The sequence below is a fragment of the Salvelinus fontinalis genome, chromosome 4 (assembly GCF_029448725.1).
Source record: "Salvelinus fontinalis isolate EN_2023a chromosome 4, ASM2944872v1, whole genome shotgun sequence".
NCBI lineage: Eukaryota > Metazoa > Chordata > Actinopteri > Salmoniformes > Salmonidae > Salvelinus > Salvelinus fontinalis.
This window is the reverse complement of record NC_074668.1, coordinates 51,063,908-51,079,079: the sequence shown is the minus strand read 5'-3', so window position 1 is coordinate 51,079,079 and position 15,172 is coordinate 51,063,908.

The window sequence follows — 15,172 nt, the reverse complement described above, 5'->3', positions numbered from 1 at the left end:
TCGACAACCCATCAGAGATGATTGCAATACAGTCTGCTTTCTCTATGATTTGCTTGACCTTCACTTGAACTCTGTTTAACTCTGCATCCAGCAAATGAGTAGATAACCAGTTGCATACACAGCTTCAGCAAGACATTCATCAGCATTTCTCTGATTATGTTCCTCCACTGAGTCAAAACACTTCTAATTCCAGGAGGACCATGAGCTGAGGCTATCGATAAGTTGCCTGATTCATCATTTTCACCTCGACTAGAAGTTGCTTGTTGTGAGCGCTGAGGGAACTTTATGCACTTGGCCAGATGATTCTTCATCTTTATCTTTGTTAAATTCTTCACATATGATTTGGCACAGTATTTGCAAATGTACACAGCTTTTCCTTCTACATTAGCTGCAGTGAAATGTCTCCACACATCAGATAGTGCCTGTGGCATTTTCCTGTAAAGATTAGGAAAAAAAATTGTAAAACAATAAATACAATTCCATGTACAGATAAATAGTTAAGCAGTTAGATTAAACTCCTTCATTGTGACATTAGTACTAGTACGAAGTTGGACCCAGGCACAGAGAAACACAGCAGGCAGAGGTAAGGGTAAATCCAGAATAATTCCATAAGATCTTCATCGTAAAGCAAGGGCACATGAGAACACTGAACAAAACCCGAACAACTGGCTCAGTCCACAGAGGAACCTAAATAGTCATCCAGCAGGTGATCCCAATAAGCCCAATCAGTGTCACCTGGATACTAGAGGAAACCCAAGGGTGCTCTCCAGTGGCAACCACTGGTAGTACACTCAAGGAAGAAACCCTGACCTGTGACATTCGTAAGATAAATGTTTTAAAATGAAACGTGTATGGAAAGAAGCAAGCTAAAACCCACATGGTAGCAAAAACTAACTAGCAGAAATTGTTAACAAGTTAAATGATTTAAACACACTTTGTTGTAGGCTACTATTTACTAGTTAACAACAAATCATGTGTCATATAAAATATATTCACCCCACTCAGTATTGTAATCAAAACTTACCAGAAAGCATGTAGACCTTGGCTCAGACAGTGTAGTAGTGTGGGCTCAATAGCATCTCATTAGTGTGCAAGATCTTGAGAATCAGCTGTAAATGTGTTGGAAGAGTGCACTGGCCATGCAGAGGGTTGCAATTCCATTGATGGGGATAGTTTAACCAATATATGCCACAAGACCTAGAATTACCTTATGTGTATCCCACAAAATAGGTTCAAAATTCCAGGGATTAACTTCAAGAACTTTACTGGAAAGTTTCCGACCGTTTGCAACCCTAATTTCAAATAATTGTTTTGGGGCACTGAGCACATTTTAGGTCTTGTGAGCGGAAACTTGAACATTGTGAGAATTGTGTGCAACTTCTGGAGTGTGTTTACATTGAACACTGAGGCTGTACCATTACAGTTTTAGACAGCCAATAGGCTATTGTGGCTATTTGAGGACAATGTAGGCCTACCAACAAAACCAGTGGAGCAAATCCCATAACATCTTCACATCGAAATTGCTTTTGATTTATATGATAGCCTACAGTAGCCTATATATGGTGTTCAATGCAGGCCTACGTTGCATGAGATAAAAAATAAAAAAAATTACATCATTAATTAAGGGCTTGACATTAATGATGGTTTTACTTGGTCTGTAACACCATGGGCCAAATAGGTGACTGTAAATAATTTTTTTGGGGTTGTATGATGCAAGAAACCGCTTTACAAAATAAAATGTATTATTATTACCATACAGAGAATTAGACAATGTAGGCTACCCCTCTGCCTATTGGCTAATTTACATTCTCAAGCCTGTCTCAAAACACAACACTGCCCTTTAATTAATTAAATTAAGACATAAGCTTTTTGACTTTGTATTTTACCTCCCTTTTCTCCCCAAGTTTGATCTTGTTCTCATCGCTGCAACTCCAAAGGTCTCAGGAGAGGCAAAGGTGGAGTCGAGTCCCCCGAAACATGACCCGCCTAACCGAGCTCCTTAACACCCGCCAGCTTAACCCGGAAGCCAGCCATACCAATGTGTCGTAGGAAACGCCGTTCAACTGGCAACCGATTTATACTTATCTAACTGGGCTAATATCTAACTGGGCTAATTCATTAACGAGCAAAGAATATCAACAAATGTGCACACCCACGGCTCTGCGCTCTGTACTGATCTGAAAAACGCATTCACTAGCAGGTGACTGAAAGACTGCTTGTCGGATACCCGGCAACATAATTCTTCTCAGTTGCGCTCTGGCTCTGCCTACAACAAAATCACAGACTCAATCTTGCAAAGGATTATACACTGCTCCAAAAAATAAAGGGAACACTTAAACAACACAATGTAACTCCAAGTCAATCACACTTCTGTGAAATCAAACTGTCCACTTAGGAAGCAACACTGATTGACAATAAATTCCACATGCTGTTGTGCAAATGGAATAGACAAAAGGTGGAAATTATAGGCAATTAGCAAGACACCCCCAATAAAGGAATGGTTCTGCAGGTGGTGACCACAGACCACTTCTCAGTTCCTATGCTTCCTGACTGATGTTTTGGTCACTTTTGAATGCTGGCGGTGCTTTCAGTCTAGTGGTAGCATGAGACGGAGTCTACAACCCACACAAGTGGCTCAGGTAGTGCAGTTCATCCAGGATGGCACGTCAATGCGAGATGTGGCAAGAAGGTTTGCTGTGTCTGTCAGCGTAGTGTCCAGAGCATGGAGGCGCTACCAGGAGACAGGCCAGTACATCAGGAGACGTGGAGGAGGCCGTAGGAGGGCAACAACCCAGCAGCAGGACCGCTACCTCCGCCTTTGTGCAAGGAGGTGCACTGCCAGAGCCCTGCAAAATGACCTCCAGCAGGCCACAAATGTGCATGTGTCAGCATATGGTCTCACAAGGGGTCTGAGGATCTCATCTCGGTACCTAATGGCAGTCAGGCCACCTCTGGCGAGCACATGGAGGGCTGTGCGGCCCCACAAAGAAATGCCACCCCACACCATGACTGACCCACCGCCAAACCGGTCATGCTGGAGGATGTTGCAGGCAGCAGAACGTTCTCCACGGCGTCTCCAGACTCTGTCACGTCTGTCACGTGCTCAGTGTGAACCTGCTTTCATCTGTGAAGAGCACAGGGCGCCAGTGGCGAATTTGCCAATCTTGGTGTTCTCTGGCAAATGCCAAACGTCCCTCACGGTGTTGGGCTGTAAGCACAACCCCCACCTGTGGACGTCGGGCCCTCATACCACCCTCATGGAGTCTGTTTCTGACCGTTTGAGCAGACACATGCACATTTGTGGCCTGCTGGAGGTCATTTTGCAGGGCTCTGGCAGTGCACCTCCTTGCACAAAGGCGGAGGTAGCGGTCCTGCTGCTGGGTTGTTGCCCTCCTACGGCCTCCTCCACGTCTCCTGATGTACTGGCCTGTCTCCTGGTAGCGCCTCCATGCTCTGGACACTACGCTGACAGACACAGCAAACCTTTTTGCCCCAGCTCGCATTGATGTGCCATCCTGGATGAACTGCACTACCTGAGCCACTTGTGTGGGTTGTAGACTCCGTCTCATGCTACCACTAGAGTGAAAGCACCGCCAGCATTCAAAAGTGACCAAAACATCAGCCAGGAAGCATAGGAACTGAGAAGGGGTCTGTGGTCACCACCTGCAGAACCATTCCTTTATTGGGGGTGTCTTGCTAATTGCCTATAATTTCCACCTGTTGTCTATTCCATTTGCACAACAGCATGTGAAGCTTATTGTCAATCACTGTTGCTTCCTAAGTGGACAGTTTGATTTCACAGAAGTGTGATTGACTTGGAGTTACATTGTGTTGTTTAAGTGTTCCCTTTATTTTTTTGAGCAGTGTATAATGTTGATTTTATCACAGAAAAAAACTATCTATATAGAGCAAACAAATGGAGTGAGGAAGTGTGCAGCCAGGCACTCAAGCAATTTAGAGGGAACATTACATGCTGACCAGACCAGACACGACGCGAGCGTTGCAAAATACATTTTGAAATCCATGTTATTCAATTATTGCGCCAACCAGCGTCTGTGTTGCCAAGGGCTAAAATAGAACTCCTTTCTATTTCTGACGCAGATGCGCTGCAAGTCCTGCCTCTCCCATCTCCTCATTGGTTTATAGACGCAGGTACCCACGTGCCATCTCCTGATTAGTTATACCCACGTGGGTGATTGAAAGACAAACTGTTTTGCCAGTTGTCGTGGTAATACTATGAAAGTGTAGATGCCAATCACCATGTAAGTTCAAAGATGAAAAAGCCTGGAAGGAGGAGAGATGACTAGAAACGATTCGGTTGACCGTTTTATGTGTGGATTAATTGTCAGAGTAGAGGACCTTGTGCATTTCAGGTAAAATAACAACTCAATGTTTATATCCCAGGACAAATTAGCTAGCAACAGCAAGTTAGCTAAATAGGACAAATTAGCTAGTAAGTGCAAGATAACTAGCTAAATTGCCATACATGTTTAATGCTTTTCGACCTGTTCCCAAATGAATGTCATTGGTTCAGAGTTTGTTTTGATATTTTAACCTGCGTGTCGTGATCGCGTTTGGTGTTGGGACAAAATAAATGTATGCATGATAGCGCACGCGCGCATCCGGTTTGGGTTCCGTGTTAGTTAGAAATTAGGTCACCCTACTTAACTTCCCTGATAAAACATTGTGGGGCTGTCTGCTGCCTTTTCGTTGTCACAGCCTAACTAATGCAAGTGTACAATGCGGTCAAATGGCTGCAATTTGCAATAGGGACGGGAGTAACAACAACCTAATGTTGTTGAACACATTGTACATAAAACAGCCCTACTCTTTTTACAGTTTTATAAACTCAGCGGATAATATTCTCTCTCCATTCAGTTCGACTCTAATCTTGAGGGGCGTTTCTTTAAAACATGCATCCAATCCCCTTGATCCCTTACATAACTAGACCAATCGTATGCTTCAATGTGCCGCTGTTCAGTGCTGTGGCAAGACTGGTCAATTAGAGGTTCCCCTCGCAATATTAAATTGCAGGAGCAGATGCTCCGATTTCAAAATGATTTGGAGCACATTTGAAAAGTTAATGCGCTGACTATACAATGGACTAATTAGAAAAATTAAAGCAGTACTTTTCAATGCATGAGATATAGCAGGTGTGTTGTGAGAACAGGGTCAAATGCATGTCTCACGGCCAATGCGTGAGAGTTGGCAGCTCTGTGTGTGTGATACAGACTCGACTGCCTCAATACTTCTTAGATATCATCCTGACCAACCTACCATCTACATTTTACATTTTTACATTTTAGCAGACGCTCTTATCCAGAGCGACTTACAGTAGAGTGCATACATTTTATTACATTTTACATACTGAGACAAGGATATCCCTACCGGCCAAACCCTCCCTAACCCAGATGACACTATGCCAATTGTGCGTCGCCCCACGGACCTCCCGGTTGCGGCCGGCTACGACAGAGCCTGGGCGCGAACCCAGCCCAGCCTGGGCGCGAACCCAGAGACTCTGGTGGCGCAGCTAGCACTGCGATGCAGTGCCCTAGACCACTGCGCCACCCGGGAGGCACAAAATACCCTTCTGCTGTCTTCAACCAGGATCTCAGTGATCAATGCCTCATTGCCTGCGTGCGTACTGTGTCCACGGTCAAACGACTACCCCTCATCACTGTCAAACACTCCCTAAAACACTTCAGCGAGCAGGCCTTTATAATCGACCTGGCCCGGGTATCCTGGAAGGATATTGACCTCATCCAGTCAGTAGAGGATGCCTGGTTGCTCTTCAGAAGTGCTTTCTTCTCCAACTTAAATAAGCATGCCCCTTTCAAAAAATGTAGAACTAAGAACAGAAACAGCCCTTGGTTCACCCCAGACTTGACTGCCCTTGACCAGTACAAAAACATCCTGTGGCGTTCTGCATTAGCATCGAATAGCCCCTGCGATATGCAACTTTTCAGGACAGTCAGGAACCAATATACTCACTCAGTTAGGAAATCTAAGGCTAGCTTTTTCAAACAGAAATTTGCTTCCTGTAGCACTAATTCCAAAAAGTTTTGGGACACAATAAAGTCCATGGAGAATAAGAGCACCTCCTGCCTGCTGCCCACTGCACTGAGGATAGGAAACACTGTCACCACCGATAAATCTACGATAATCGATAATTTCAAAAAGCATTTCTCTACGGCTGGCCATGCTTTCCACTTGGCTATCCCAACCCCAGCCAACAGCTCTGCACCCCCGCAGCATTTGGCTCAAGCCCCCCCCCCCCCCCCCGCTTCTCCTTCACCCAAATCAGACAGCAGACATTCTGAAAGAGCTGCAAAATCTGGATCCCTACAAATCAGCTGGGCTAGACAATCTGGACCCTCTCTTCCTAAAATTATCCACCGCAATTGTTGCAACCCTTATTACTAGTCTGTTCAACCTCTCTTTCGTATCGTCTGAAATTCTTAAAGATTGGAAAGCGGCCGCGGTCATCTCCCTCTTAAAGGGGGAGACACTCTAGACCCAAACTGTTACAGACCTATATCCATCCTGCCCTGCATTTCTAAAATCTTCGAAAGCCAAGTGTACAAACAGATCACTGACCATTTCGAATCCCACCGTACCTTCTCCGCTATGTAATCTGGTTTCCGAGCTGGTCACGGGTGCACCTCAGCCACGCTCAAGGTCCTAAACGATATCATAACCGCCATCGATAAAAGACATTACTGTGCAGCTGTCTTCATCGACCTGGCCAAGGCTTTTGACTCTGTCAATCCCCGTATTCTTATCGGCAGACTCAACAGCCTTGGTTTCTCTAATGACTGCCTCGCCTGGTTCACTAACTACTTCTCAGATAGAGTTCAGTGTGTCAAATCGGAGGGCCTGTTGTCCGGACCCTTGGCAGTCTCTATGGTTGCCACAGGGTTCAATTCTCGGGACTACTCTTTTCTATGTATATATCAATGATGACGCTCTTGCTGCGGGTGATTATTTGATCCACCTCTACGCAGTCGACACCATTCTGTATACATCTGGCCCTTCTTTGGACACTGCGTTAACAAACCTCCAAACGAGCTTCAACGCCATACAACACTCCTTCCGTGGCCTCCAGCTGTTCTTAAATGCTAGTAAAACGAAATGCATGCTCTTCAACCGATTGCTGCCCGCACCTGCCCGCCCGACTAGCATCACTACTCTGGACGGTTCCGACTTAAAATATGTGGACAAGTATAAATACCTAGGTGTCTGGCTAGATTGTAACTCTCCTTCTAGACTCACATTAAGCATCTCCAATCCAAAGTTAAATCTGGAATCAGCTTCATATTTCGCAACAAAGCCTCCTTCACTCATGCTGCCAAACATACGTCATAAAAATGACTATCCTACCGATCCTTGACTTCGGCGATGTCATTTACAAAATAACCTCCAACACTCTACTCAGCAAATTGGATGCAGTCTATCACAGTGCCATCCATTTTGTCACCAAACCCATTATACTACCTACCACTGCGACCTGTATGCTCTCGTTGGCTGGTCCTCGCTACATATCCGTCGCCAAACCCACTGGCTCCAGGTCATCTATAAGTCTTTGCTAGGTAAAGCTCCGTCTTATCTCAGCTCACTGGTCACCATAGCAACACCCACACATAGCACGCGCTCCAGCAGGAATATTTCACTGGTCATCCCCTGGTCATTCCTTCCAGTTCTCTGCTGCCAATGTCTGCAACGATTTGCAAAAATCGCTGAAGTTGGAGACTTAGATCTCCAACTTCAATTCAGTAACTTTAAGCATCAGCTGTCAGAGCAGCTTACCGATCACTGCAGCTGTACACAGCCCATCTGTAAATAGCCCATCCAACTACCTACGTCATCCCCATATTTGTTTTTGTTTTTCTGCTCTTTTGCACACCAATATTTCTCTTGCACATCCTCATCTGCACATCTATCACTCCAGTGTAAATTGCTAAATTGTAATTACTTTGCCACTATTGGCCTATTTATTGCCTTACCTCCTTACTTAATTTGCACACACTGTATACAGATTGTTAAATTGTGATATTGACTGTACGATTGTTTACCCCATGTGTAACTCTGTGTTGTTTTTGTCGCACTGCTTTGCTTTATCTTGGCCAGGTCGCAGTTGTAAATGAGAACTTGTTCTCAACTAGCCTACCTGTTTAAATAAAGGTGAAATTCAAAAACATTTGGTTGCTGTCTCTCCTGTGGTGTTTGTGGCAGCTGCATCATCCACATCAGATCTTAAGCTGTAGATACACGTGATGATACATGTAGTGTGTTATTCATTCAGTTATTCCAGAGGTCTCCTGAATCAATGTAAATCAGACATCTGTTGCCTACGTTGTGATTGCACTAAGTTGTGTAGTTATGTAAGTTGTGTATAATCTATGTACAAAACCTCCATATAAAGGTTAAACTTATGAAATGTGCCATTGGGTGACTGTCAACATTTGGTAATGTAGTCGAGGTTTGGACAAAGGACCTTTTTTTGGAGGTGGACTACATCGTATGATTGCATCTCCTCCAGCCATAGCAGCAGCTGGATTTGAGTACGGAAAACTTGGCTTCCACATCAACAAAGTGCAAAAAAATATATATTTTTGTATCTAGCCAGGTAAATATTTGCGATACGTGTAGCTTAACAAAGCTAGATAGCTAACATTAGCTTAAATGTATAATGTTAGCATTGTTGCTAACTTTATCTTGCCAGTTTCTTTTTTCACTTAGTAATATATTGAGATGTCACATATTATGCCAAAGGTTAACTTAGTTGCTTATCTTCGAGCAAACAATATGTCCTTCGTTATCTTGCTTGTGTTCAACTGTGAATGAAGTCGTCCACAAAGCTTTATCCACAACCTACCCTTCTCTCTGTAAGATTTTGGTTTTGAAAGGGTAGAAAAGACTCTAACCTCTCCAGATACCGACTGTCAGCCCCAGGTACACTGTTTTTACCAGTTTCTGTTCACTTGTAGCAGAAAAGGTTAAAGTACCTCTGCCTGTAGCCCATAGACACAATTAGGATTTTTTTGGAACAGGTGTCAGGTTCCAGCAGGCCACAAATGTGCCAGAATTATTCCTTTATTGGGGGTGTCTTGCTAATTGCCTATAATTTCCACCTTTTGTCTATTCCATTTGCACAACAGCATGTGAAATTTATTGTCAATCAGTGTTGCTTCCTAAGTGGACAGTTTGATTTCACAGAACTGTGATTGACTTGGAGTTACATTGTGTTGTTTAAGTGTTCCCTTTATTTTTTTGAGCAGTGTATGTTTTGTTCGGTAAAGTTCATATTTATATCCAAAAATCTGAGTTTACATTGGCGCCAAACATTCAAAAGTCCCAAAACATCCTTTGATTTTGCAGAGAGCCACATCAATTTACATGAATACTCATAATAAACATTGCTAAAAGATACAACTGTTATGCATGGAATTTTAGATGCACTTCTCCTTAATACAACTGCTGTGTCAGATTTCAAAAAAGCTTTACAAAAAAAGCAAACCATGCAATAATCTGAGTCGGCGCTCAGAACCCAATCAAGACACAAATATAGTCGCCATATTATGCAGTCAACAGAAGTCAGAAGTAACAATATAAACATTCACTTACCTTTGATGATTTTCATCAGAATGCACTCCAAACAATAAATGTTTGTTTTGTTCGATAATTTATGTCCAAATTCCTCCTTGTTGTTCTATCGTTCAGTACACTTTCCAAACTCACGACGCGCGGGCAGGTCCAGCGGAAAGTACGGACAAAGAGTTAAAAAAGTTATATTACAATCTATAAAAACATGACAAACGAAGTATTGAATCAATCTTTAGGATGTTTTTAACATAATTCTTCAATAATGTTCCAACCGGAGTATTCCTGTGTCTTCAGAATTGCGATGGAACAGAGCTCGCTCTCACGTGAACGCGCATGGTCAGAGCATGGTCACTTCATGGCAGACCTGACTCATTCCTCTCTCCTTCGGCCTCACTAAACAGTAAAGGCATCAGACAAGGTTCTAACGACTGTTGACATCTAGTGGAAGCCTTAGGGAGTGCAATATTACCAATATCCCACTGTATCTTCAATAGGAGCTGAGTTGAAAATCGACCAAGCTCAGATTTTCCACTTCCTGGTTGGATTTTTTCTCAAGTTTTTGCCTGCCTGATGAGTTCTGTTATACTCACAGACATCAATCAAACAGTTTTAGAAACTTCAGTGTTTTCTATCCAAATATACTAATAATATGCATATTCTAGCTTTTATGGCTTTGTAGCGGGCCGTTTACTCTAAGCATGCTTTTCATCCGGATGTGAAAATACTGCCCCCTACCCCAAAGAAGTTAAAGGGCCAGACATGCAGACACTGTCAAAAGTTGAACCATTTTGCAAAGTGGTGCCGCTCCACACCCGCTGACGCATCAGTGCAACCACGTGCCTACGACAGCCACAACACACAGGCGGTGATCCATACAGTGGCGCCCCACTAAGTGAACTTTACTATGGGTCCTCTCTAGATGAAAGAGAGCTGCGTGCCCGCTCTCCTTGACATTGGTGCCAAGGTGTCTTTGCTAAATGCAGCAACATACAACCAGTTCTTCCAGCACTTCCCTCTGGAGCCTCCGTCCACCACGCTCTGAGGCTACAGCCAGAGGTAAGATAGACGTCGTTGGCCTCCTTCACCTCCCAGTGCAATATGGTTCCAAGGCCTTTCATGTCATGTCAAACGCCAGGGCGCAAACATCATGGGTCTGGACTTTTTTGTCAGTCTAGGGGGCAAGATTATTCATGTGTTCTCCTTTGGCACCAACAGTATCCAGATCTGTTCAGTGGATTGGGATGCATGACTGCATTCACACACAAACCGCTCTTGGACTGCAAGATTCCTCCTGTAATTCATCCGCTGCGTCGGATCCACCTGGCCCTCCGCAACGACGTTGAGGAAGTTCTTCAACGCCTCATGACAGACGATCTAATCGAACCCATCAATACCTCTCCCTGGGTGTCAAACGTGGTGATTGTTCAGCAGAATTCAAGGGGTATCAGAACCTGCATTGACATGCGAGCAGCCAACAAAGCAGTGGTGCATAACAAATATGCACTACCCACAACGGAGGAGCTGACATCACACTTCCATGGCTCCTGCGTCGTCTCCAAGCTCGAACTTCGACAGGGCTACATGTATGTTCCTCTTCATCCGGAGAGCAGGAACTTAAAGCTTTTCATCACCTAGACTGGACGGTATCGCTACAAGCGCATGGCTTTTAGCCTGAGCTCAGCACCAAATTGCTTTCAGAAGATCATAACCACCGTCCTTGCTGGCTGCCCTGGTGTTATGGTCTACCTGGATGACATTGTGGTGCATGGTCCATACGCTGCCATTCAAGATGAGTGCCTATGGCAGGTGTTCATCAGCCTCAACCGCCATCACCTCACACTGAACACTGACAAGTGTGAGTTCTCAGAATCAGCCATAGACTTTGTGGGATTCCAGGTGTCATCCACTAACATCTCTCTCTGCTCCAGTGCCCATCCTCACATCAGAATCATTCCTAGGCCTACTACATTAGGTTTCTACCAGAATATTCCATAACGTCAATGCTGTGACAGATTCTTAAGCAGGGCGCTCCTTGGGACGTGGCTTCGGCCTGTCAGGCAGCTATCGAGGAGATAAAATGCCTCCTCACAACGTCCCCAAGCCTAGTTCACTTCCACTTGAACTGGCTCCCTGCTGGTGACCTACAACCCCTCAGCAATGTCTATTGGGGCCATCCAGTCTCTGCTGTATGATGGCGTGAAAAAAAAGCCCAAGCTTTCGCCTCTCTTAGTCCGACAGAGAAAAAGTACTCAGTAGGGGAGCGCAGTTCACTCCAGGAAAATACAACGTTATAGCAGACTTCCTGTCCTTCCCCATCACCACACACCTACTCAGATGGTGAAGAGGAGTTGGTGCATCTTGTCTACTCTCCTTTACAGAACATGGTGTCCTTGCAGGATCTCGAGGACCCATCGGCGGCAAAACCATCATTTACACTGCTCATTGAGTACAGTCGTGGCTGTGACACAGATATTAATTTTCACATGGTCTGCTGCCTCAGTTTGTATGATGGCAATTTGCATATACTCCAGAATGTTATGAAGAGTGATTAGATGAATTGCAATTAATTGCAAAGTCCCTATTTGCCATGCAAATGAACTGAATCCCCCAAAAACATTTCCACTGCATTTCAGCCCTGCCACAAAAGGACCAGCTGACATCATGTCAGTGATTCTCTCGTTAACACAGGTGTGAGTGTTGACGAGGACAAAGCTGGAGATCACTCTGTCATTCTGATTGAGTTCGAATAACAGACTGGAAGCTTCAAAAGGAGGGTGGTGCTTGGAATCATTGTTTTTCCTCTGTCAACCATGGTTACCTGTAAAGAAACACGTGCCGTCATCATTGCTTTGCACAAAAAGGGCTTCACAGGCAAGGATATTGCTGCCAGTAAGAATGCACCTAAATCAACCATTTATCGGATCATCAAGAACTTCAAGGAGAGCGGTTCAATTGTTGTGAAGAATGCTTCAGGGCGCCCAAGAAAGTCCAGCAAGCGCCAGGACCGTCTCCTAAAGTTGATTCAGCTGCGGGATCGGGGCACCACCAGTACAGAGCTTGCACAGGAATGGCAGCAGGCAGGTGTGAGTGCATCTGCACGCACAGTGAGGTGAAGACTTTTGGAGGATGGTCTGGTGTCAAGAAGTTCAGCAAAGAAGCCACTTATCTCCAGGAAAAACATCAGGGACAGACTGATATTCTGCAAAAGGTACAGGGATTGGACTGCTGAGGACTGGGGTAAAGTAATTTTCTCTGATGAATCCCCTTTCCGATTGTTTGAGGGTATCCAGAAAAAAGTTTGTCCGGCGAAGACAAGGTGAGCGCTACCATCAGTCCTGTGTCATGCCAACAGTAAAGCATCCTGAGACCATTCATGTGTGGGGTTGCTTCTCAGCCAAGGGATTGGGCTCACTACCAAATTTAGCCTAAGAACACAGCCATGAATAAAGAATGGTACCAACACATCCTCCGAGAGCAACTTCTCCCAACCATCCAGGAACAGTTTGGTTACGAACAATGCCTTTTCCAGCATGATGGAGCACCTTGCCATAAGGCAAAAGTGATAATTAAGTGGCTCTGGGAACAAAATATTGATATTTTGGGTCCATGGCCAGGAAACTCCCCAGACCTTAATCCCATTGAGAACTTGTGGTCAATCCTCAAGAGGCGGGTGGACAAACAAAAACCCACAATTTCTGACAAACTCCAAGCATTGATTATGCAAGAATGGGCTGCCATCAGTCAGGATGTGGTCCAGAATTTAATTGACCGCATGCCAGGGCGGATTGCAGAGGTCTTGAAAAAGAACACTGCAAATATTGACTCTTTGCATCAACATGTAATTGTCAATAAAAGCCTTTGACACTTATGAAATGCTTATAATTATACTTCAGTATTCCATATTAACATTTGAGAAAAATATCTAAAGACACTGAAGCAGCAAACTTTGTGGAAATTAATATTTGTGTCATTCTCAAAACTTTTGGTCATGACTATACATCAGGAGGGATGGCCTTCCTATGTCCCATCAGAACTGGAGTCATTCTCACGTGTGGAAACAAACAAACTGTCATGTTGTGGTGATGCCTGCACCACATGTGGCCACTGTGCAGTGATCCCGTCGGCTCTCGGGTCGTGTGATGGCGATGGCACACGAGGGTCATCTCGGCATCGTCAAACTGAAACAGCAGTGTCGTGACATGGTGTGGTGGCCTGGCATAGATCGTGACCTTAAAGAGCTCGTCAGGTCCTGCACACCATGCCTCGTTAGTGGGAAGACTGGCCCACCTGCCCCTCCCCCGCTACAGCCCCTGGACTGGCCTTCTGGTCCTTTGGAGCACCTATAGCCTGACGTCTGTGGGGAACTACACAACGTCCCACACCATCAAAGATTCCTCGTTGTGCTGTATGACCTTTACTCTATTTGGCCCGAAGTCAGTCCAATGGGCCCAGTCACAGAGGAGCTTGTGCTGCCCCTCACCAGACTCCGCCCACCAAGGGCACTGCCACCTCACCCACCAGTCTGACCTTCAGTGCGGAAGAATCAGTGTGACATGAAGCAGAGGTTTGACAAGAAGCACATGGCTCAGCCGCCAATCATCAAGGTGTCTGACTGGGTCAATCAATCAATCAATCAAATGTATTTAAAAAGCCCTTCTTACATCAGGCGATGTCACAAAGTGCTGTACAGAAACCCAACCTAAAACCGCAAACAGCAGCAATGCAGGTGTAGAAGAATGGTGGCTAGGAAAAACTCCCTTGAAAGGCCAGAACCTAGGAAGAAACCTAGAGAGAAACCAGGCTATGAGGGGTGGCCAGTACTCTTCTGACTGTGCCGGGTGGAGATTATAACAGAACATGGCCAAGATGTTCAAATGTTCATAGATGACCAGGCGGGTCAAATAATAATAATCACAGTGGTTGTCGAGGGTGCAACAGGTCAGCACCTCAGGAGTAAATGTCAGTTGGCTTCTCATAGCCGATCATTCAGAGTATCTCTACCGCTCCTGCTGTCTCTAGAGAGTTGAAAACAGCAGGTCTGGGACAGGTAACACGTCCGGTGAACAGGTCAGGGTTCCATATCCAAAGGCAGAACAGTTGAAACTGGAGCATCAGCACGGCCAGGTGGACTGGGGACAGCAAGGAGTCACAGTAGTTTGTTTGTTTGACCAAGTAGTTTGTTTGATTCTCAGTCTTTAATTTTTTATGTTCTGTTGCCATGCTCGCAGGGAACGTTCTTATCCCTTGCTTGTTAGCTAGCCAGCTAGCTACGGCTAACACAGTCACGACCTCTGCAGACAGAATAACAGCAAAGTAGCTGCATTTACGTTTGTTGAATCGTTTTGGATCATTTGGATCATTTGGATACATCCATAACAGCTGATAATGCCCAATTTTGCCTGGCATAAGTAGAAAAGTTTGCCTTCTCGTCAGGACACTCGTCAACACTGACTTTTAATTACGAGGAGATCTCATTGCATATCAAATACTAGACTAGAAACTCACTAAGTTTTTTGCTAGCAAACCTGCCATTATGACAAGCGCTTAAAAAAATATCAGTTGCTGAAAA